Source organism: Helicoverpa armigera, chromosome 13 (genome assembly GCF_030705265.1).
Source record: "Helicoverpa armigera isolate CAAS_96S chromosome 13, ASM3070526v1, whole genome shotgun sequence".
Lineage (NCBI taxonomy): Eukaryota > Metazoa > Arthropoda > Insecta > Lepidoptera > Noctuidae > Helicoverpa > Helicoverpa armigera.
This window is the reverse complement of record NC_087132.1, coordinates 1,480,584-1,504,950: the sequence shown is the minus strand read 5'-3', so window position 1 is coordinate 1,504,950 and position 24,367 is coordinate 1,480,584. Positions and strand designations below refer to the sequence as shown.

Genomic DNA, 24,367 nt, shown 5'->3' with positions numbered 1-24,367 from the left:
GTTTCAGATAAAATTTTAAATTCATTTTATTGTGACGATTTTATTTATTCGCATAATAATAAGCAAGAGCTATTAAGGCTATGCAAAAATATTACTGAAGTTTTAAAGGCAGGTTGCTTCCCGTTACGTAAATGGTCTTTTAATTTCGATGTTAGTTCATCAGATAGTTTTACAAAATCACTATCACTCGATAAAACTACACAATGCAAAACACTCGGTTTACGTTGGTGTAACAGCAGTGATGAATTAAATTTTAAAACTAATTTAAATATTAACATTGATGCCACTCAACTTACTAAACGTAAAGTACTTTCCATTATATCACAGGTCTATGACCCACTGGGGTTACTAGCGCCAAATATTATTATTACTAAAATTCTTATTCAACAACTGTGGCTACGTAAAATCGGCTGGGATGAGCCTGTACCATCCGATTTAGCATGTTCCTTTATTAAATTAATTACTTCTCTTCAACATTTATCAGAAATACACGTTCCGCGACATGTAACTACACAGCATGCACAACAATTGGAACTACACATATTCACAGACGCTTCGCAAGACGCTTATGGCGCTTGTGCATATATACGTAGCACTTGTGAACAAACGAATAAAGTTGTTGTTAGATTGTTATGCGCGAAAAGTAAGGTCGCACCATTAAAGGTGGTTAGCGTACCACGTCTAGAACTGTGCGGTGCGTTAGTTGGTGCGCGCCTTTATAAAAAGATTGCCACTTCTATGGATTTAACGTTTGGAAGGGTATATTTTTGGAGCGACTCGACAATTGTTTTGGGTTGGTTGCGGACTCATCCTACCTTATTAAAAACATTTGTCCAAAACAGAGTATGTGAAATTAATGATTTGACTACCGGCTGCGTTTGGTCATACGTGCAGGGCGTGTATAACCCAGCTGACCTGTTAACGCGTGGTATCCATCTAACGGAACTTATTCATAACGACTTGTGGTGGGTCGGTCCAGGGTTCGTTTTCGATGGCGATTATGGTGTATCTAGTACCGATATACCTTTGACCGATTTACCTGAAACTAAACCTAATAAAGTTGTTGGGTTATACTCGTCATGTAACGTGTTTCCTTTCGAAAAATTTTCATCTTTCACTCGTATGATACGAGCGGCTGCATATATTTTGCGATTTATACATAACGCTCGTTATAAACACGAACGTAAACAGGGTTCATTAACCGTTGATGAATTACGTAACTCAACTATTTTACTTGCGCGATTATCTCAAAACGATTCATTTTCTCAAGAATACAATTCATTGTTAAATAATTCATCAAATACAAAATTTTCCCGTAATTTGTCCGGACTTAACTTGTTTCTTGATAAAGATTTAGTAATCAGGGTAGGAGGTAGATTGAATAATTCTACTGAGTTCACCTACGATAAAAAGCATCCTGTATTGCTTTGTAGCAAGCACAAATTCACTTCGCTTCTATTTGAATATAAACATAAATACTTATGTCACGCTGGCCCACAGCTACTACTCTCGACCATTCGCGAAGAATGGTGGCCACTTGGTGGCAGAAATCTAGCTCGTTCAACTATTCACAAATGCGTTCGTTGCGTTAGGATGAATGGAAAAACATTGAGCCCTATAATGGGTAACTTACCATCTAACAGATTGGTACCGGGCTTTCCGTTCATGCATACTGGTACTGATTATTGTGGTCCAGTATATATTTTAAACCGCCAAGGGAGAGGTTCTCGATTAATAAAATGTTATATATGCATCTTTGTGTGTTTTGCTACTCGCGCTTTACATTTTGAACTGGTGACAACTCTGTCTACTGAGGGATATCTTCTCTGTCTCAAGCGATTCATATCACGCAGAGGCAAACCCGCTGTCATATATTCGGACAATGGGAAGAATTATGTAGGCGCAGCTAAGGAGCTAGGTGAATTTCTGTCTACTCACTCAAATGCATTAATCGAAGGGGCCGCTTTGGACGGTATTTCGTTTAAATTTATTCCACCCTACTCACCTCATTTTGGTGGCCTGTGGGAGGCAGGGGTGAAATCCTGCAAGTATCATCTTAGACGCGTCTTAGGCAATTCACACCTCACGTTTGAGGAATTTTATACGGTGTTAGTGCAGGTCGAGGCCGTCCTTAACTCCCGTCCGTTAACTCCACTATCATCTGATGCCAACGATCTGCAAGCTTTAACGCCTGGACACTTCTTAATTGGGCGCCCGCTTACCGCACCTTTATGCGACGATATCACTGACGCAGTCACCACTCGCTTGCCACGTTTTGATCGAATCGAACAAATGCGCCAACACTTCTGGCGGAGATGGTCAAAGGAGTTTGTCAGCGAATTGCAAACGCGCACAAAATGGAAGGCCAACAAGAGCGAAGTCACGGACAACACACTTGTTCTCATCAAGGACGACAACTTGCCTCCTTTGAAGTGGCGTCTAGGACGAGTAGTGGAAGTCCATACCGGTAAAGACGGAGTCTCCCGAGTAGCGAAGATCCGTACAGCCTCTGGAGAAGTACAACGCGCCTTTAGTAAGATCTGCCCGCTACCAGTACAGATGTCCGATACTGCTGGAAGCCAGGACATTCCAGGGGCCGGAGGATGTTAACGCACTCCATCGCGTAGCGAGTTCCGTGGTCACGCGCCGGCTCGCCGAGCACCCCCACCCCGCACGTCACTCGCCGGCAACAACGGACGAGTCCACTTCGTTCATTTTTTCATTTACCATTTTAATTGTAATTTCGGCACATTTTCAGCAGATTAAACAGTTTATTGATTCACTACAGTTCTTTAATTGAAGAAGCATATTCAACGACTCAACAAATATGAATGTGCAAACATTGCACCTGGGTGCATCGTTGCATTCGGTCCCCTGTGGCGCATTAGTGCAATTATGAGGACATAACCTTCGGACCGTGTTGGACAAACACATGTAAAAAATAGAAAGAGGTGTTATTTCATGCGATGAAATTAATATGTGGGCAATCAAATATGTTTGTGGAAGGTGGGAAGTAAATATAAATAGTTTATTATTTGGTTTAGAAAACTGGAATAATATTATAAAATATTTTTCAGGTTATTTAGCTTGCAATAAGCCGTGGCACCGTTTGCTGTTAAGTATTTAAATGTTGTAATTTGAGCTCTGTTAGATCTTCAAAGATGAATATACAAACCAATGAAAATGATCAACAATTTTAATATCAAACAGCCATAAACACAAACTAAATAAAATCGAATACGGTAATTAAACTCAAAACATACATTTGCCAATCACATCCAACAAACAAACAGACAAACAAAAAAAATCAAACAAAAACAAAAAAAATCAAACAAAAACAAAAAAAAATATCGCCACTTCATTATTCCGCCTCAAATCGTAGGTGTAACCGCGCGGAATTTTATCATGGCCGACTATGTCGAACGTATTCGTGCCTCCCATGGCTACAGAAAGATTTAATTGCTGAGCGGACGTGACGCACGGACGATACGTGGCCATCGGAAAAACTCCCGGTCCCTTTAGTTGGGCGCACTGTATTGTATTGTTTATAAGTTTATTGAATTCCGTATTCGATTTTTGAGTGGGAATTGCTTTTAAAAGTTGCGTTGTTATGTTCGAGTTGTTACGTGGATGATATACGGTTTTGGTTTTTCATAAGGTGTAGAAACATAGTGATAGAATTCAGTAGTTTCAACGTCTCTTTAAAATTGGCAATTAATGGGCTATAATGTGTGTTTCCTAAGTTCTTAACTTTATTTACCGAGAAAACCTTTAAATACGCTATGGTCTAGTAATTACCCAAAAAGCAAGATTCACATTTATCCTTGTTTTTATATTTATTTCCAAGAAATTAACTAAGTGTTGACCCCCGAGAGTGTCTGAGGGTGAGAAGAAAAAACTTATGTCTTCATAAATTTGATTTAAGGGCAGAAATATAACGTGGGTCTTGAGTAATTCTTTATCTTGGCCTTCAGATACACGAATGAGAGTGAATTCTTACTACACTACTATTTATCTACATTACGGTATTATTTTTTTATAGAGTTAGTGTGTTCATGTGTTTAGTCTTTGTCAGAAGATGGTAGGTGTCAGAATCATGTCAAAATGTTCAGTCGTGTTTTGTTTTTGTTTGGTTTAGAATACATTAAACAAGACTTAATACAAAATGTAATTCAAAATAAGGCTTTGATTTTGGATTGCGTATTGCAATGGGCATTATACCTATCTGTTGAGATAAAAATATATACAGATGGGCTATCCTCACAGCCGGAGGGGTCACTTGATGATTTCCCTACCAAAAAGACGATCTTCTAAATTAATATTATTGTTACAAAAATACAACAGAATGAAAGACTTCCACTATCCAGAGATAACAGAATAATTGTGATTGATGGTACCCGAGAGTAAAATGCAGGATTGTTCTAAACATAACGATGACACATCTGACTGATCCATCAATTTCCATGAAGTTTTTTGGCGAATCAATAACGCGGATTCCATTTAGAAATATACACGTATAAATAAACCAGTGTGTGCAGGTTTTGATTGAATGTTTACGTATTGCGAAATGGATATTACAGGTAAATAGAAAAAGCCTGAAATTGGAACTAGCTTCTGACTAATCATTAAAACTTCCAATTAATTCCACTTTCTTCACTAATATTGATAAATAACTTTTTAGAATATGTGGATTTATTTCAACATATTTTTATGATGCTCACAATATCATATTACAGTGTCAAGTGACTTCAACTTCGAAAAACTTTACTTATTCCAAGTGATACAACTACCATTATTTCTTCTCCAACAGGCTCCGAGATTACAGACAAGTAAAGGTCATCCAGCTAATTCAACTCAGATCAATCGTAATTTTTCTCAAGCCACAAAGCCTAGTAACGCAATATAAACTAAAATAAATGCCGTTTAGGGACGTGCAAAACGCTCCAAGTAGTGCTCAACGGAATTTACGAGTGCGCGCATGTTACTTTGTCCGGTTTAATTAAACCTTCCCTAGTACATTAATATCAATTATGGTAATCCACCCAGAGTGGATTCAACTGCCGACCTTATTCGGAGATTCCGGTTCTTGGATTGTGGTACAAGATTTCAATATAGCGGGCTGTTTAAGGACCGTATTGTAAATTTTTAATAAGGGGTTTAGATATCTCTCGCTTACGTCAGCGATTTCGACTGCATCCAAGTTATGTAGTAACTATTTAGTCTGTTTACTTAAACAGAATATAAAACTTACTTATCATAAAAAAATTATATTCATACCGGGCATTTTTTATTTTATTTTTTGCAAACTAAACTTATCTTTTATTGACAATCCTTTTCGTCACTCCTTTGGCATATCTCGATGTAAAAAAATATTGCTCAACACAATTAAGTGCGCTATTTAATATACTTGTGTATACTATTTTGTTTTACATGAGTAACTTATATATGTTTCTTATCAAGTTTAAAACTAAGTTCGGACCTCAAAGCCAGGGGAAGCCAGAGAACCTTTCTTAGTCGTAGTCCTGCTCCACTTTAGAGAGGCCTTATAACTTACATGTACTACGCTGTTATATTGTTAGAAAACAGGAAATAATAAGTTATACATACTAATGTTACACAGCTAAAGAAAGTTTCACAGAATAGATCGTACACAAATATGGGAAGTAATTAAACTTCTATTACTTTCCATATTTATATGGGTATAAATAAAGTCGGTTATCTTGTTGTTAGTATTTCTTTGAATGACTCTTCAATCAATCTTAATAGCATCTGCTGTTAATTCGTCTGAGTACCGCAAAAATTCACTATTTTTTCTTTCAAAAAACAATACTTCTTTACAAAACTAAAAAATACTTCTTAAGTTTCAAATAACAATTAGATGAAACTAATCACTTTCAAACCATTCCAAGCCCAACTACAGTCAAAATCTGTGCCTACAAAGGTAGAATCGTTTCGAAAATTCTCACCCAAAGAAGCGTTACCTTAGGGCTCCAGGGCTTTATGTAGCAATCTCAGGCGTTCGACAAACTTTACGTTCCTTTTGAATACGTACAATTACGGCCAATAACTCGTTGTGAAATTGATTTTCAGTAGTGCTGGTGGTGTATCGATTTTGTTTCATATCGATTTAGGTTGAGGTAAAATAATTATATTTCTTTTATTTTAAGAAGCTATCTATATTTATAGTTTTGTTGTACTGGCAAAAAGTATGTTATTCATGCCAAAGGGTGACATAAGAAACAGGATGGTGACATACATTGTTCACTGTACTTTACAGCTTAGATACTGTTGTATACGATAAGCTTTTAAGAATTATTTATTTAATATTATTGCTATCAGCCGTGTAGCGACGGCTTAAGAATACACATGTCGCTACCCCTTCTTCCAGTGGGTGTCGTAGAAGTCGACTAATGGAGTAAAAAATGCACCGAACACCAGTGCGAGAGAAGGAAAACTCGGAAAAAAACCCTCTATCAACCCGTCTGGCCAGCGTGATAGCAGTAGGCTAAATACCTCCATGAGCAGCACAAAAAAGCCACGGCCCCTAGTTCCCGGCAGTCCCGCTATTCCCGGTCACGGTGGCGACCGTGGTTACGGTGGGACAGGGGGTGCGAAGAATCTCCGGGTTACGGGAGGCCACCAAAATAAACTGACTCTTGCGACGTACAACGGCCGCACGCTACGGCTTGACTCGCATCTGGCGCAACTCGAGGTGGAACTTGGGAAGATTAGGTGGCACATATTAGGGTTATGTGAAGTTCGAAGAGAGGGGGAGGACACCATAACCCTCGAATCAGGTCACCTAATGTACTTCCGAGAGGGAGACCAACAATCCCAAGGTGGCGTTGGGTTTCTGGTTAATAAGTCCCTAGCTGATAACGTTGTGGAGGTGTCTAGTGTGTCGAACAGGGTAGCGTACCTTATCATAAAGCTCACCGACAGGTATAGCCTCAAGGTAGTGCAAGTGTACGCACCGACCTCGACACATTCAGACGATGAAGTGGAGGATATGTTTGATGATATATCAAGGGCCCTCCACTTCACTACAAAGACCCACTACACCGTTGTCATGGGGGACTTTAACGCTAAAGTGGGAGTACAGATTTGCGGCGAATCGGCAGTAGGATCCCATGGATTTGGAAGCAGGAATCATAGGGGGCAAATGCTCGTCAACTTCCTCGAACGCGAGGGGCTCTTTTTGATGAACTCCTTTTTCAAAAAGCAGCCCCAAAGGAAGTGGACGTGGCAAAGCCCCGACACTATGACTAAAAATGAGATTGACTTCATCATGACGAACAAGAAGCATATATTCAGAGACGTCTCTGTGATCAATAGGTTTAATACCGGGAGCGATCACCGACTTGTCCGAGGCTCTCTGAATATCAACTTCAAGGCCGAACGTTTCCGTCTGATGAAGGCCAGGCTCCGACCAACACTGCTCCAAACCATGACAGGATCTGAAACGTTCCAGTTAAATTTGGAGAACCGATTTGCCGCCGTGGAAACCACAACAGACGTTAACCAGAACCACGAATATGTGGTTCGGATCCTCAGGGAGGAAGGTTCGAGATTCTGTAACATGCAGCGTAAGGGCAAGAAATCAAAGCTTTCGGAAGAGACATTAGGGCTTATGAAGAAACGACGTGAAAACCCGCCTGTCACTTCGTCAGCTAAGCGGGCTCTAAACCAAGAGATCAACAAGCACGTACGACGCGACCTCCGGTGCTCCAATACTCTTGCCATTGAAAGAGCAATTGAGCTGAATCGGGGTCAAAGGTGTTCGTACAATCTCTTGGAAGAAGCCACTTGACGAAGCTGACCACAACAAGTGGAGAAGTCGTTTCTTCGGTGCCGGCAGTCCTTTCGGAAGTGGAAAATTTCTATAGCCGGTTATACGCATCGCATGCATCTCGACCTGATCCCGGAAATGAGGATTCTAGAGCCACATTAACACGCCATTTCACCGAAGACCTGCCAGAAGTCAGCAGTGGCGAAATCGAGATCGCTCTGAGACAGCTCAAAAATGGAAAAGCCCCTGGCGAGGATGGCATTACAACAGAGCTATTAAAAGCAGGAGGAAACCCCTTACTGGTGGAGCTCCAGAAGCTTTTTAATGCCGTCCTGTTTGAAGGAGAACTCCAGAGGCGTGGAGTAGGAGTGTTGTCGTCCTGTTCTTCAAAAAGGGAGACAAAACCCAGCTGAAGAACTATCGACCCATTTCCCTCCTAAGCCACGTCTATAAGCTGTTCTCAAGAGTGATCACGAACCGACTTGCGCAAAGACTCGACGAATTCCAACCACCGGAGCAGGCTGGATTTCGGAGCGGATACGGCACCATAGACCACATCCACACAGTGCGGCAGATTATACAGAAGACCGAAGAGTATAATCAGCCCCTGTGTCTAGCATTTGTGGACTATGAGAAGGCCTTTGACTCGGTTGAAATCTGGTCTGTTCTGGAGTCCCTGCAGCGTTGTCAAGTAGATTGGCGATACATCCAAGTGATGAGATGTCTCTACGAAGCCGCTACAATGTCCGTCCAAGTACAGAATCAGCAAACAAGGCCCATACCGTTGCATCGAGGAGTGAGACAAGGGGATGTTATTTCCCCGAAACTGTTCACTAATGCAATGGAGGATATGTTCAAGACGCTGAACTGGAAAGGACGCGGCATCAACATCAATGGTGAACACATCTCTCACTTGCGATTTGCTGACGATATCGTCATCATGGCGGAAACGCTGCAGGACCTACAACAGATGCTGAACGACCTGGCTGAATCTTCTCTACGCATTGGCCTACGGATGAACTTGGACAAAACCAAGGTCATGTTCAATGAACATGTTCTACCGGAACCGATTGCGATACACGGCGCCGTTCTCGAAGTTGTTCGGAAATATGTATACCTTGGGCAGACATTGCAGTTAGGTAGAAACAACTTTGAGGACGAGGTGAATAGGAGAATTCAGTTGGGTTGGGCTGCATTTGGGAAGCTACGTCGAGTCCTAACATCGTCGATCCCACAGTGCCTAAAGACAAAAGTCTTCAATCAGTGCGTCCTACCTGTCATGACTTACGGAGCCGAAACGTGGACACTGTCGGTACGGCTGGTTCACAAGTTTAAAGTCGCTCAGCGGGCTATGGAAAGGGCTATGCTCGGCATTTCTCTGAGGGATCGCATCAGAAATGAGGTAATCCGTCAGAGAACCAAGGTCATCGACATAGCCCACCGAATCAGCAAGCTGAAGTGGCAGTGGGCTGGCCATATTAGCCGAAGAACCGATAACCGTTGGGGTAAACGCGTTCTAGAGTGGAGACCACGCCTCGGCAAACGTAGTGTAGGACGTCCTCAGGCACGGTGGAGTGATGACTTGCGCAAGGCGGCTGGCAGGAGCTGGATGCGAGAAGCCGAAAATCGATCTCAGTGGCGTGCACTTGGAGAGGCCTATGTCCAGCAGTGGACTGCTATAGGCTGATGATGATTGCTATCAGACGTCACTTATTATAAATCTTTCAGCAATACATGAAATATAAATACAACAATAAAAATGTAAATCATTTTAAACAATCATATCTTATCGATAAAATAATTTCCCTAACCGGACATCACTAGTCATAGTCACTTCGCGGCTATAGGCGTTAGTATTACAGTACCTACGCATTTTACGTAAAGACTTTTATGAAGGCAATGAAACGCCGCAGGATTTTACCGTTATGGCTATTTTCTGCTACGGGAGATGAAGCCAAGGTATGTAGTCAGCAGTTCTTCAATGAAGATGATAATTTAAGGGCTGTGCTCATTTTGTTACTTGGATACTTGGGTACTTCCCTTTTTATAGAGGTGGGCCGAGGAAATCAGTGTTTTATGTTGCTTGAGGTTTTATTTTGATAATTTGTTATTACTGGCCGGTTTATTTGTCAATGGCAAGGTTTTTTTTTTATTAGAGTTGATAAAATATTTCTTACAAATGCGATTATTTTTTGCATATTTTGTAGTTATTTAAACCTAAAATTGGTCCAGCTGTTTTTGCGTGAAAGAATAACAAACATACATCCAAACATTCTCACAAACTTTCACATTTATAATATTTACGGCCAGTTCATCAAAAGTTAAAGTTAAAGTAATGTCTAAAGTTAAAGTAACGGTCAAATTCGTTTTTTCAAGGCTAAAGTGACAGCAAAATTCATAGAAAAATTGAATTTAACCGTTACTTTTACTTTAGACATTACTTTGTCTTTTACTTTGGCTGTTTGTAGTTATTTAAAACTAAAAGATTTATCAATAAACGTAAAAAAAAGCTTAACAAAGAAAAGTTGAATGAAAGCCCAAGCAATTGAAAATCACTGCAAAACGTATTCAAGTGAAGAAGACTGTCAAGTCAAACTGCAATCTCGTGTAAGTACTGCAAAGTTGAGCAAGTTTAAAAGTACCATTAGATAATCTGCTTTGCGAGTAGGCTTTACAACTTCAGCAGTGCATGGGGAACACGGAATTCTTACAGTCGGTTTGGTTTGAGAGTATGTTTTTTTTTTTCAATGTTTATCGAATAAAGTATGTATGATTGCTGTAGAATTAGGTGACTAATTTGTGAATTAAAAATATTTTAAGTAAGCAGTTTAAGTTTTAAGTAAGTAAGTATGAAGATCAAGTTAACTCTATTTTTACCTCTAGTGCCTTTAATTACCTAAACGAAGGCAGAAAACTCATTTAGTGATAGGTATTTCATGTTGTATTTTTTTGCAATATACTGTTAAAGTTTAATTTTATCTATTTAAAGAGTTTATATAAATGTATGTGAAACTTATTACTTTTTAGAATACAAATTTAACACCCTTAGTAAAACTACATTCAGAATGTAAATCTGTGAACAGAGTAAATATGATAACAAACTAAAGAACCCTGTACAACAAATCATCATCCTCATTTCCCAATAAACAGCAAAACTTGGTACTCAGGAAAGTTGCGAGTTGCGAGCCGTTTCGCTAAGCAATTACGATCCTCAGTTAATTGAGGGCGACATCGACTCGTAATGCTATCGATGTCTACTCGCTTCCTGTTCACTCGATATCCTTATGATGAGGTTTTGTGTTGCGAGGAATTGGGGGGTGTGGCTTAGTCTTGGAAGTAAGGGATGTAGGTGATGGTAGTGGGCTGGTATCGTCACCTTTGTGATTAAAATAATGTATTACCCCAGAGTACTTAGTCGGCTTCTTCTGAACATACTTCGAAATATAGGTGTAGGATTGCCGGGATAAAAAAAATATTCGGTCAATTTTTGACACTAATGTTTATTTGAATTAAAAAAGATTCTAAAACAATTGAAAGCCTCTTCAAACTTTTCAAAACATCATCTAAACGTCACATAATTACTACAACCTTCGAGCAAGCATCTTTATTAACCCTAAAATGTTTACGCGAAAAATTATTTTACGCCTGCGAGGTGTGTTTAAAAATAAAAAGAATATAGGTAGGTAGCAAAAAACGCCTCGGGACGGATAGCCGGAAATAAAAAGGTCGTCACTGTAAAGCTACGGATGTCTACTAATAAAGGAAGCGGGAATCAGTCTGTTGCAGAAAGGTTTTATTATCATGTCGCTAATGTTGAAGGTATATTACATTTTTTCGGCGCGAGTAAAGGCGGGTTATTGTTTTCGTCATCACTTTTGTTACGATGTGTAAGTGCTGGTTTATGGGTTACATGGCGTTTTTTGAAAGATTTTTGTTTTAGGGGTTTTTGGTTAATCTTTATTGGTGTTAGTAATGTAGGGTTAAGTGAAAATTTTCAACCTAGACTCTTGAGTGATGAAAACTACATAGGTTTATCACAACATAACACTACCTACATCTGATTAGGAAGTACACGTTTATCAGACATTACAGTACATTAAAATTGAAGAATACAAAAAAACGGGAAACTAAAGTCCGTAATTACCTGCAAAATATTTCATATTTCTACTAAAAGTCCCCCAAAGTCTAACGCGTACACAAAATCCCCAAAACTTAGTGACCTCAAAACATAGCCTTACAAAATGGCACAGACATTCCAACCAACGTCACCTAGTTTTCTATCAAATTATGAATACTGACGTCACGCCAAAATATATGTCGTTAATCCACTAAACTAAAATGTGAAGCTGCGGATTTCAGCTCGAGAATTCACGAATTTCAGTCCCCCCTGAAAATTTGCTTAGCGGGCCTTATAATGGAATCATGGTCGATCTTACAGCGTCCAGAACAAAATTGTTTTGACCTGCCGTGTATCTGGGTGGATTTTGCGAAAATATATTTGAGGGGGATTTTTAGTTTTGTGTATAAACCTAGGTTTTGTTGCTACTGTTTGAATTTTGTTTATTTTTATAGGAATGAAGTATTTCTTTCCGTGTTAAAATGGTGGAAGTGGCAGATTTTATTTTAATAAGTACTCGAATAAAATTACCCATAGTTTAATTTTGTTCTTCAATTAGATTGGGTTCTTTGTGGACAAAAATCTAAGTGATATTTAGAATTATTTGATGGATTTTATTTATTTTATATTTATTTACTAGGTCTTTTTTATATGCGTTAAAGTAGTGGTTGCGGTATTTTATAGTTTAGTAGCAATAATAAATACGAAGACCTGTTAATAAAATCGCACTCGATAACTATTCTTATATCGTAAAATGCAAATGTTTAGTGACCCATTTAGCTTTTATGAACAGTTCAATAACAGTTTCCACAATTGTCCTTAGAACTTATTTAATCAACGAACAACTTTTCTTGCTTATGCGCTTTAAAAAAGGAACTTATTTATATTTTCTAAACTCCTGAAATATTGCTAAAAGAATACTCAACCAATAAAGGTACCTAAAATTCTTCCACTTAATGCATTCTTCGAAACTAAGGTAGTCGCAGTAACCCGATAAAGTTAAAACGCTCGAGTGAGCGAACCAAATTGATCCCGCACGGGAGTCCGCGATCCGGTCGGATATATTGTGTTAAATCACATGTAGTAAGAGTTCAGTTAGATGTAAATAAAGCGGGCGTACTGGATTTTTAAGTACACAATATTGTATGCAATGCTGTCTTATTTGTTTATTGGAAATGTTTCCATTCGGATATTGTATTCGGTTTGTTATTGACTCGGGTAGAGGGAAGAATTGTGGGTCGGTTTTTTTGTAAGTTAGTGTATTTGTATATGGTAGTTTTCTACTAAGCTGTTCAGAAAGTAAATCGTACTGCGTCTATTTGCATCTTTCGTGACATAATAATATGGTTATGTAGAAGATAGAAACTCATTTGACTTTACATTCAACAGCACATTCGATTATAAATAAATCAAAATACAGTGACTTAAATTCAATTCATAGATAGCCTGTTGTATTTTTATTTTATCTGCACCATTTTACATCAATAAATCAGCACGAGTATGCACGTAAATAATTTAATAAAGAGTTCTCCAATACTACAAAGCTTTTTAAACGGCTTTATTTAAAATTGACGAATTCATTACAATTGTAAATGTAAAATACACGATTTATTTTATCGAAAAAAGATTTCAAAGTGCAATTATTTTGGAGTACACTGCTTTCAATCCGTAACACTAGTAAAAAAATCTTTTTTGAGTAAAAAATAATCTGAGATAACAATGTACCTATGAAAAGAGGTCCCAAAGTATCTCATTAATGATAAGCTCTAAGACGATACTTAAAAAGGGTTCAAAAATGGAACATCATATTGAACGGAACAAAATCTTGACGTACACTGTAGTGCAGTATAAACTGGACAGCAGAGCGTATCATCTGGCGTATCGGTCGGTGCGAAGATGCAATTGTTCCGGCTGGCGTGCCCACTAACTAGGTTGGCCTTCATTACTACATGCCATGTTAACGTGCACCTATGTGTATCAGTTGTGACGTGTGTTTATTGACGTTCACTGTAATTATTATGCGGTGTGTTTTATTGCAATCGAGTGTAATGTACAATTAAGTGGGAATATGTGCCCATTTAATTGTTTATATTTAAGCGTGCGCTTGAATACGGTGCGTTTATTAAATTCCGTGGTTGTATTGTTATTGGTGTGTTTTGTCGAGTATTTGATGAGTATTTATGTGGCTTTTAGTATTGACGTGTTTTGAATACATTTATTTGGAAAACAATATAAATAAATCCCATGTTTTATATTCGGAAAAAATAAACTCGGTTAAGAGAACGTATAGTTTGTAAAAATGTCGATTTTAAAACATATCAGTACTATAACTTCGCTCAAGTCAAACTTTCTTATTTTCTCAGACACTGAAGTATCTTTCGTTGAAACATTTCAATATAACTCGTGCTCAGTGCTAAACAGAACCATAGTTACTTCCCAAAAGCAGCACTTATTTGCTAAAACAAACAGTTATATCCTACACCAGATCCCAGGTCCTCGTTTCGGCACCACGTTTCTGAAACCACGGAACGCGATTAAGTCCACTCCAACACAACGCTATTACAACAAACTATAGAACCGACGCGAACCGGCTTCGTCCGGACTAAACCGGTTAAGACCGCCCCAGACCGGTTGCGTCCGGAAATGTTCTTTACTACTTGTTAATGTAATCGGGCGCCACAAATTCAATCGGCTCTCGTAGGAGAGATTTTTTTAATTAGATTTTTATGTCGCGCTAGATTTTTAATGATGTTAATGGTGATCGGGGTAATGATAATATCCGAGGGATTTTATGGCGGAAAATTTACTGAAAATTTCCTGCAAAAGTATGATGGTTAATGTCATTTAGTTTATCTACCATAAAACGTTGAAGGTTGCTGTATAACTTTATTGATGTTTTGATATTCAACCTACAGGCAAAATTAGCATTGTTGTATTTGGATTTACCTATTTTGTGCAATGACAGTTAAAATCCATATTAGAAATTACAAAGAGTTTGCATGTTTCTTGTTTGAAAGCGCTAATCTCAGGAAGTACTGGACCGATTTGAGAAAAGTACAACGTTAAGTTGCTAACTTATTCAACCCCCCCCCCCCCCATGGGGGTGAAACCACTAGCAGAAGATATTAAATAATATTTCGAATTTCCAACGAAATCTATAATAATTTTCAATCTTGAACTACAATAGCTACATAAAAACTAAACGCTAAAACGCACCAAAACGTCTACAGTCTAACAATTCTACTAACAAAAGCCTCCGTAATTCCGTAAGTTTCCACGTTTTTCCTCGATGTCCGTCAAAAAGGTCAAATCATTAGTCACGTCACTATTTCTCTATCCGATTTCTGAGCCTTTTTAACCGACCGTACATAATTATGTTTTTTGTTCTTACCTGTACTTAAGTGTGTTTGGCTGTATATCTTTATTACTTTGATTGGTTTTTTAGACACTATTTATAGGGTTTTTTTGGTGGTTGGTCTTTATTGTCAGTTGCGAAAAGATCCATTAAAGTTATAGCTTCTTTTAATCTATTGCTGACTCTTTCTTTGCAACAAGATAAAAAGTGTCAGCAGTATATTTAATGAAGCTTTCATTTTAATGTACTTTTCTGCAACTGACGGTTAGTTACATAAAATATCGATTGGTTTCTTTTTATTCTATTATTGTTTACGCTTTGATGTTTTGCTAAATATTAATAAATACTTCATTGTGTAATGTTTGCCACGCCAGACGTAACAGAGCACTGAAGACGAACCTCACCGTTTAGAGGTATCATGTTTATTATACGAAGAATTTATAGAATAAAGAAAAAGGTATTAATAGTGCTCAAAACTGTCTTAACTTTGCATAATATCTCCGCTTTCTATGAAAACGGAAAGAAACTTCTCTAAATAAGTCTAGTTAAACATATTTTAATCAACTCTTTTCTCTTTAAATCAAAATTCTTTTACAAAGCCGGCCTCAGAAATCCAAAGATTTAAACTTGACAGTATTATTCTGGTAAAATTAAAAGTTAACGCCGTCTGGCGTCCAATGACTTAATGGTATTTCACTGTTTGCGTTTCGTTTCCGTTTTCACTTTTAATCTGAGCCCGGCCTCGGATTGAGTCATTTTACACTCAATGCTGGAGTTCATTTCTTTTTGTGTAAAATGAGGCTTTAATAATTTTGAAAGCTCAGATCACAGGGGGGATCTAAGGGAGTTTGATAAGTACTCGTATTGTGTAGGTTTGGACTCTTTAAGTGCGTAAGGCGACGGTGTCTAGAAGACTCGTGTTTGGAGAGGTGATACCGGAATTCGCAATCTAATTTTTATTGGCAATCTACATCTTCTTTGACGACGCATTCCAACAACAATTGATATGATACCTAAAATCTTCATGGCCTTGGTGGATAAACCCTCGTACTATCTATTCAATTTCATTAGCTCAGCACATGTAATCTGCATCCCAAATAGTGCCCAAAGCAATACCAATTTAGATATTGATACCTGAAGCACAGGGATTAAAAATAGCAATACGCAGTTCCCGCGGCAAAGCAAAGTGTCAATCAAATTAAAAGGGTTACAATTCACGAATGAAAAAAAGCAATTTATTTCGTATGCCGAACCATCAAAGCGAACAGAATTAAAAAAGAAAAGACAGAATTTTATCCAGACGCGTTTTTTTTTTTCAATTCAATTAGTGTATTACAAGTGACTTTGGATGGAGGTTAGCAATCCCTTTGTTTTTACTCAATTTTATTGGAGTGGTTGGATTTTCATTGTTTTTTTTTATGTATTAGTATACATATTTTAGGTGTTACACGACGTGTTTCGGATATTTGGTAAATACGGTTTAACGATGGAGTCAAATATTTTAAATGGGCATTGATTTGGTTTTCCTCCGGGACTAGATTTTGGCTTTCGGATGCTCTTGTATCTAAATGAGAGTACAAAGGCAGTTGCAGCTACTTAATATCAATCTTAACAGTAGAAGTCTTTAGACATCTCAAAAAGAAGGAATTTGTTGTGATGTTCTGCAATAGCTAGAAATGAAGGAACCATTTAACCTATTTTTCCTTTTGACCCAATCCCTAAAAATTATCTAAAAATATCTGTCCTACTTGATCTCAGTCGGTCAAGCTACGTCTTCTACTCTGCATTATTCTCTGCTTACCATCTGAAACAAAATTATCTCGAATTGTTAAGAATATTTTTGAAAACTCAAGCATGCAGAACTTTAATGTCTAAATCTAAATATAGGTCTACAACAAAATATATAATATGAAGCTTGTTGTACATCCTTCGAATGTCGATCCAAAGCAATAATAATTTTAATACCAAATTAAAACAACAAAAATATATTTTATCCGTCCATTATTTTTTCGTCAATACCACCTATGTACATGGTTCCGTACGATAAATACATACATAAGTACGAAAGCTTTAGCAGCTTCAGACGCAACCCTCACACGCGCCCATCGAAAATAATGAAAACGTAATTATATTTCATCGTAATAGTGATTAATTAATTGATAACTTGATACGCGTGTAATTTTATGGCTTGATTACTTAATTAGGTTCTTGAGTATGTAATTGTAATTTCAAGTAGGAATACGGAGAAACATGGAGGAATAGATGAGTGTATCCTATTTAATCTGCGGTGTTCGTAATTAATAAGTGCTTGATGACAGAACTCAACGATTATAAATATGTGTAGAAAATGAAACACGTAATTACCAAATGTAAAAATAGAAGGAAAAATCGGGACCCTAAAACAAAAGAATACTGAAGAATCACGCCTAATTGCTGATAAAGTCATCACGCTCCCGCAAAAAGGCATCACCTCTTACAAACCCCACTTCTCACACACACTAAGAAAGAAAAAAATCACAATCATAATAGGAACACACTTCCTCCATTCAGGTCCAATATATCCGCGTGACGTAAGCCAAATCTGCGGCATATGGTCGAAGTCACCCACACATACATAGCTGTTCTTTGTTCAAATATAATAATAGAATGACTCGCAACATTCGCGAATAAGATGTGTAGTAGAAATCTCATTCGTAATAGTGCCCTTCGCTGTGTAGTGTTGTGATTTTATCGATATAGATATCTGATGAGTATTATGGTGCTGTTTGTTTTTACGAAGGCTGTGTGGCTTGGGGCAGAAAAGTGGGACTGAACTGAAAAATGAGGAGGTATGGTTAACCATGTATTTTACACTATGCAATTTTCAAAACTCATTATTCTCTACCAAGAGGTTTGAAAAACTTGATATATACTCGATATAAAATTGAAGTGTAAAATCGTCCAACTCATTAATCAGTATGCAATGACACCTCCTCGCCAATAAATTAGAATAACACTCTCAATCAATAAATCTCACTAATTGCAAAATTCGCATTCTTAAAAGGACCCCAAAAATTGCTTGCAAATCAGGGGCTCGATGGCTCGACCAATCAAACTTAACGATTCAATTAAAACGAGAGGTAACAGATAGAGGGTAGGCCAATAAAATCCTTATATCAGAGCCAAACGTGAGACATAAATAACGGGAATATTTGTAACTAGGTTTTGAAGGCGGGTTCGCTCGCGTGAATTTCTCGATTCGAAAAATATGATGAATGGCGCTGAATTTGTGGCGATGTTTTCTTGTTCTTATTGTTTGTTTGAGGACATGTGCGCTTATGATACGTAAATGTTTTTTATATGTTGATATTCCTTTTATAATTGATACATGCCAAACATTGACTGACGATATATTTAGTAGATAACTGGATTAACACTTAGGGAACTATATAAAATGTTCAAAATCAAAACATAGTTTTTACTGAATCCTAAGTATTTTATAAGAACGTTACGGCAGCGTTTGCAGTAAATCAAAATAGTATGGCATAGTATTGTATTATTATATAAAACTAATTAATTTATCCAACCCTTCCTTACCAATCACCACCCAATCGATATCGATCTCAATCACTCGTGGCCCTCTCTAAAAATTGGTCTTACGCCTCTACTCAAGTGATACATTACTGGCGGATAAAAATATTTTCTAACGTACCAACCTGTTGCGTACGAACCAGGCTTAGGAGTCGTGTTTTCGTTGGCCAAACCGCTTAGCTATCTTGCCACGATCAATTTCGTTCACTTCACTCGTGTATGAGTGGACAAATTTTTTGGGGGACCGACGAGGGCCCTTGGGCGATTTCATGGTGACTTGTGCTTTCGAAATTATGAATTTTGATGGATTTTTACGTGCTATGGTGAGACGTGATGACTTACCTGAAACAATAAAAATGAGAATTAGTTTTTGAAGGAGCAAACTCAGAGATAAATAAAAGTTTTGTATAAACGCTAAAGTACTAAACTGTTAGTCTAGCTTTACAGTCCCTTCAGCAATCAAAAGTAAACGCAGACGTTATTCAGAATGAAAACGCTTCGCTCTCACAGCCTCGAAACAACGAAATGTACTTACTAAGAGAAAGCGCTTTTAGTCCTACCAATTTTAAGGAGCAATTTAAAAGGTATGCCAGCCTAGTAGCTTTTTAAAGGTAGTGTTTATAACATGAAATAAATTAACATCCAGCGCGAAGGTATTTCAATGAGCGAAGTTGTTCTCATACATCACCCGGCGAGTCACAACATTGCCCGGAGACTCCGCAAATTGCCGCTTCCACCGCTCCCGTCTCGTTTCCGTTGCGATGCACTTCCTCTTTGCATTGCAAGGAGTATTCGCTGGCTCCCTCACTCCCGCGGTTAAGCCGTGTGATGGAACGGAATACTTTGATGAGCGTAATAAAGAATAATAATTTTGTTCCGCTGAAATATTGAATTGGATTTGCTTTGTGTTGTGCTGGCTTTTATGATGTGTATGCCAGTTGAGATTGATATACCTACATTAATATTAAGACTATCTTGTTTCGGTCTGGTAGTTGTATACGATAATGTTAAAATAAGTTATGATAGAACAAAGTGGCATGGCATCCGATTTTAAGAAGGGCTTCTATATTTCAAAATGGTCGTATCACCAAATCCTATACAGAGTTTTTTTATAAAAAGTAATATCAACCAGAAGTCTGGTTACAAATTACCCCTAGATCAAACAGTAAAATCTGCGAAATTCACGTGGAATTTCTCAAAAATTACCAATTGCTACGTTATTTTCGACAATCGATTTGTGTCAAACGAGTGTGGCAGGTAAAAATCGGTATGGTCGTGTCGCTAGGGGCGAGCGTGCCGTCGGTAATCCTATCGCGCCCGGTGCCTCGCCATCCACCGCAAACATTAAAAAAAGGGCGAAAATGACATTTCCAATTTTCTACTGTTGCTTCGGGGCAAATTCATTTTATTTGTAGGCTCGGATTTTGCCCGTCATGCGCGCGGATTGGTCTCCACCTCCTAGTTGGCAATATTTCATTCGCATCAAAGGAATCTCACCCCCAAACGCCTAGTACCGAGACTTTATTAACGAATAATTCCAACTTCCTCCAAAAAGGAATTTCTTAAGAAAATTAAAGAATTTACCCTGCTTTTTGATTCCACTCCTTTTTCTAGGCAAAATAAAATATAAATGAGTCGAGTAGGTTTTCTTTTGAATTTTTTAATATTTCGCTCGGAATGCGAATGTTCCCTATAAAGTTTATTAAGAATTTATTTGGAACGCAGACTCTAAAAATATCCGTAGACAGTAATTTGATAAAAATGGTCAGAGTAATTTGATTCGGCTCGTTAATTTTTAATTAGTGAGCAAACTTTTTGTAACTGCCGAATTTCTTGACGCCTTTGTTTAGAACTAAGAAGTTTTAAATTAAGTGAGGCGAAATAAAACGCAGTGTTCGCACCGCAAAGAAAGTTTATAACTTTGTTCTAATTATCTTTTTTATTAATTCGTATTAAACGATTTATTAAGATGAATGAATAACCACTCTAAAGATTCTTGCATCTTTTGTTTATTATCCATACGACTGCAATTTTTAAAGTTCCTTTATAAAAACTGCTGGAATTTGAATGAGCTCCAAAGAAAGAATGAGTAATGTTGAATACTGGAAAATGCTTAAGTATCAGCATAAATCATCTGTAACAAAGAAATCGAGTTGCAAGAAAAACTAAGAGGATCGTGTGAAATGGAATGCATAAGGTATTTACGGGTGTAAGAAAGATACCGGCATTACTCTTAAATTATACTGGTTTCAGAAAGAGATTTTTGTTATGAGAAATGTTTTGCAGACACACTCTTCAGACAGAAAAGTAGAAATCAATAATAAGTTGAGTGCCATAACAACCTATGTCCTTTTCCGTATGATAATCTTACAGTTATATTATATTTGTGGGAATACATATTTGTTTTACTCGGGTAAACCGCGGGGAACAAGGACTTATGTTTTACATTAAGAAAAAAGTTCAAGATTTTACACGAACACTGCTGAATAAATCCTCAGCACACACATAACAGCAAAGCTCCATCGTAAATATGTTTGTCTCAGCTAAACAATCGGCTCGCAAACAACATTTACCGTCTCACAAAATGAATGACGAACCTTGTCACACAGATAGATTCATGTAAAATTCATGTCAATGCTGTGTTCGCCCGCCGCGGTTCCAGCGCGAATTTGCTATAAAATTACTCAGAATCTAATCATGTTGACGCCTCGTTGGATTAGTGGCTTCGAAGTCTCGGCTCCCATTCATCGGAAGGAACATGCCGAGATTTTCTTGCTGATAAATCTAAAGGAAGATAGTGCTTGATTGTTGATGCAGTTGCGGATTGGTGGTTTTCTTCTTTTTTCTTTGGTGGTAGTTAAGTTGGGGGAAGGGTGATTGTAATGTTGGATGCTTTTAGTTTGTGTAGACTGTTTATGATTAATGCAACTGTCGGACTCTCACCTAATGAGGCAATTTGAATGCTTGAAACACAAATAACCTCGAACACCATTTTTTTTATATTCGGGTGCGGGTCTATTTCTCTCAGAAAGCGAGTGGAACCGCGTTGTACCAGCAGTACATAAAATAAAATTAACCCACTCTTTCAAAACTTAATACGATTTGCGCCGTCCAGTTCCATTCATATTCCAAACAAAGAATTTCAATGAATACTTTTATCGGAAGCTTACGTTATAAGTACAAAATACACGCATACACACAAACAATTGAAAAAGACTTAAAACAAGACAAACTGGACACGCCGTCCGTTCTCACGTTGGAACAATGTGCTCGATAACAAACATCAACACATTGTCACGAAACCCAACGAACTGTGCCCGCTTATGTTCACCAAGTTTTTAATGCTCTACAGAATAATTCTATTCACATTTCCATCTCAGTTGTTTGCATGAATACGGAGTCGTATTAAAAACATACTTTGAGTTTACGAAACAAGTCGTGATGGGAGAACGAACTGGGACAAACTCGCAGAATAGTTGTATGAGATCCCAAAATTAAGTTCCAGTTACCGCTCACTGAGACTGTACCAAAGGTATATTCGCTTTTCAACAGTAATGAGTAAACAATTTCATGAAAAAGGGACACTATTGGACAGCCCAACATTTTGAACAATGACGAGTGCTGGATTATTTTCGAAACCAATTTCGAGGTGCGTACTGAATGGAGTTTGTTCCTTTTATGTAGAATCGAATTCGGTATAATAATGTTTAATATTTCCATACACGAACGTACAGTGAAATTCTGTGAACCGATGGACAATAGTCGGATACAAAAATATTACATTGGAATCCGATATAACATTGTATCTGTAAAACAATAGCAGGCTCAGACAATAATATTTTTGATGTACACGTCATAATATTGGGGAATATTGAACATTTTGTGAAGCTGTGCTGATTATTTTGTATAGCATATCCCTTTGATTTAATCCTCATATAATTACGTGCATCCAGGCAATGTCGGCCTTTGAGTATTGCACTATTATGTTCTCTTGCGTTATTGTTATTGTCCATATTGTCATTATGACGCCACGCTGAGTACATCAAGCAGCTATTTGTTATGATGTAACCAATTAACCATATTCAAACAATGGAATGAATCAAGTTATTCGTACTGATTACCGAATTCGTAATAACAATTATAATTCAGAGATTAACAAAATGAATCGTAGATAAAATCGAGATGATCGAGATTCAGATGACAACGTGCCATTCTTTTCCCTAAACCCCGATTTTTCTAAGCAGGCAACCCTAAAACAATATTGTTACAATTCCAAGGAAGATCCAACGGTTGATTGGATCCGGTAGGGTTGTCTAAATTAACCACCCGCCAGAGGTGTCTTGCACCTCGCCAGTTGAGAAATTGGATTTGCATTCACGGAGTTACAATTAACTGACGGAATACTGGCCACCGAAGACATCCTATATATAATTCAGATAGTAAAGTGATTGGTTCTCAAAACGTTGTTTAGAGGGCTGCCAGATCAGGCTCGGTTTCTAAATTATGAGTTCGGAATATCAGATTATTGTTTAAGGGTTGGAAGTGAAAGGTGTTCGTGAATTGTTTAGGAATGTTGATGTTCATACCTGATTATGCCTTTAGGGAATGATTAGGGTCCGTCGGGAATTTTGAAATGTAGACAGATTGCATTATTTACTACAACATTGATAGCCTTGTGAATTTGATATTGGAGTTTATCCTTAACTCCAATAGTATCTACAAAATCATTTCTGTTATCTAAAATCACGATGAGGTAAATTGAGAAATTCACTCTCTCAAAATCTTCCTTGTCAATGAAAGTTTTATCTCGACACAAATTAATACAAGTAGGTATGTAACAATCGGTTGCCGGATGCCCTTGTCTAACATTATACGCTAATTAATTGGTAATCCACATACAAAGCAAATCAATTAAGGCCCAATAATTACAATCTACAGTATTGAAGGCTCCTATGTACACTATGTATGTGTTTACAGAGGTATTAGCAGCAGGGGTGCTTTACACTGTTTGAACTATTTTACTATCAGTAAGACTTGTAACTACGAGTGGTGTTTTAACTTAAATATATTTAGCACTTTACTTTTCATGAGCTGAGATTCGGACAAAAAAATTTGAACGTTTCAAAAATACACAAAGTATATAAACCTTAATTCTTAGCCTAACAGTAACGATCCTCAAAAGGAATCACTAAAGAACCTTTTCATTTCTTAATTCAAATACAAATTAACCAGAAAAAGAGGGTGCGTACTCAAAAATTGACCTGGTGACCTCGTTGGCTCACCATCGTTCGCACTTCTTGCAAAGGTCAGTGGTAATTGGCCATTAATTAGAAGTCATCGTGTCCTATGCGTAGTGTTTCGTAGTTTGTAATAATGAAGCAGTCATCCCCGTGGTAATTGATGTAGTTAGCGCTTGCAGCATTTAATTACATGTCAGTTGGATTACGTAATTATTGTGTAGACTGTAGACTTTCTCGCATGTAGCTTGTTGAGTGTGGGGAGTTTTGTAGGTAGTGGAGTTAAGTTGTTTGATATC

General features: G+C 37.7%; 1 protein-coding gene across 6 annotated transcripts in view; it reads right to left on the bottom strand.

The window, feature by feature from the left end:
• The window catches only part of Bru3 (bruno 3), a 559,287-nt gene that overhangs the window by 207,903 nt on the left and 327,017 nt on the right, over positions 1 to 24,367 (bottom strand). The gene's annotated exons all lie outside the window — the stretch shown is intronic.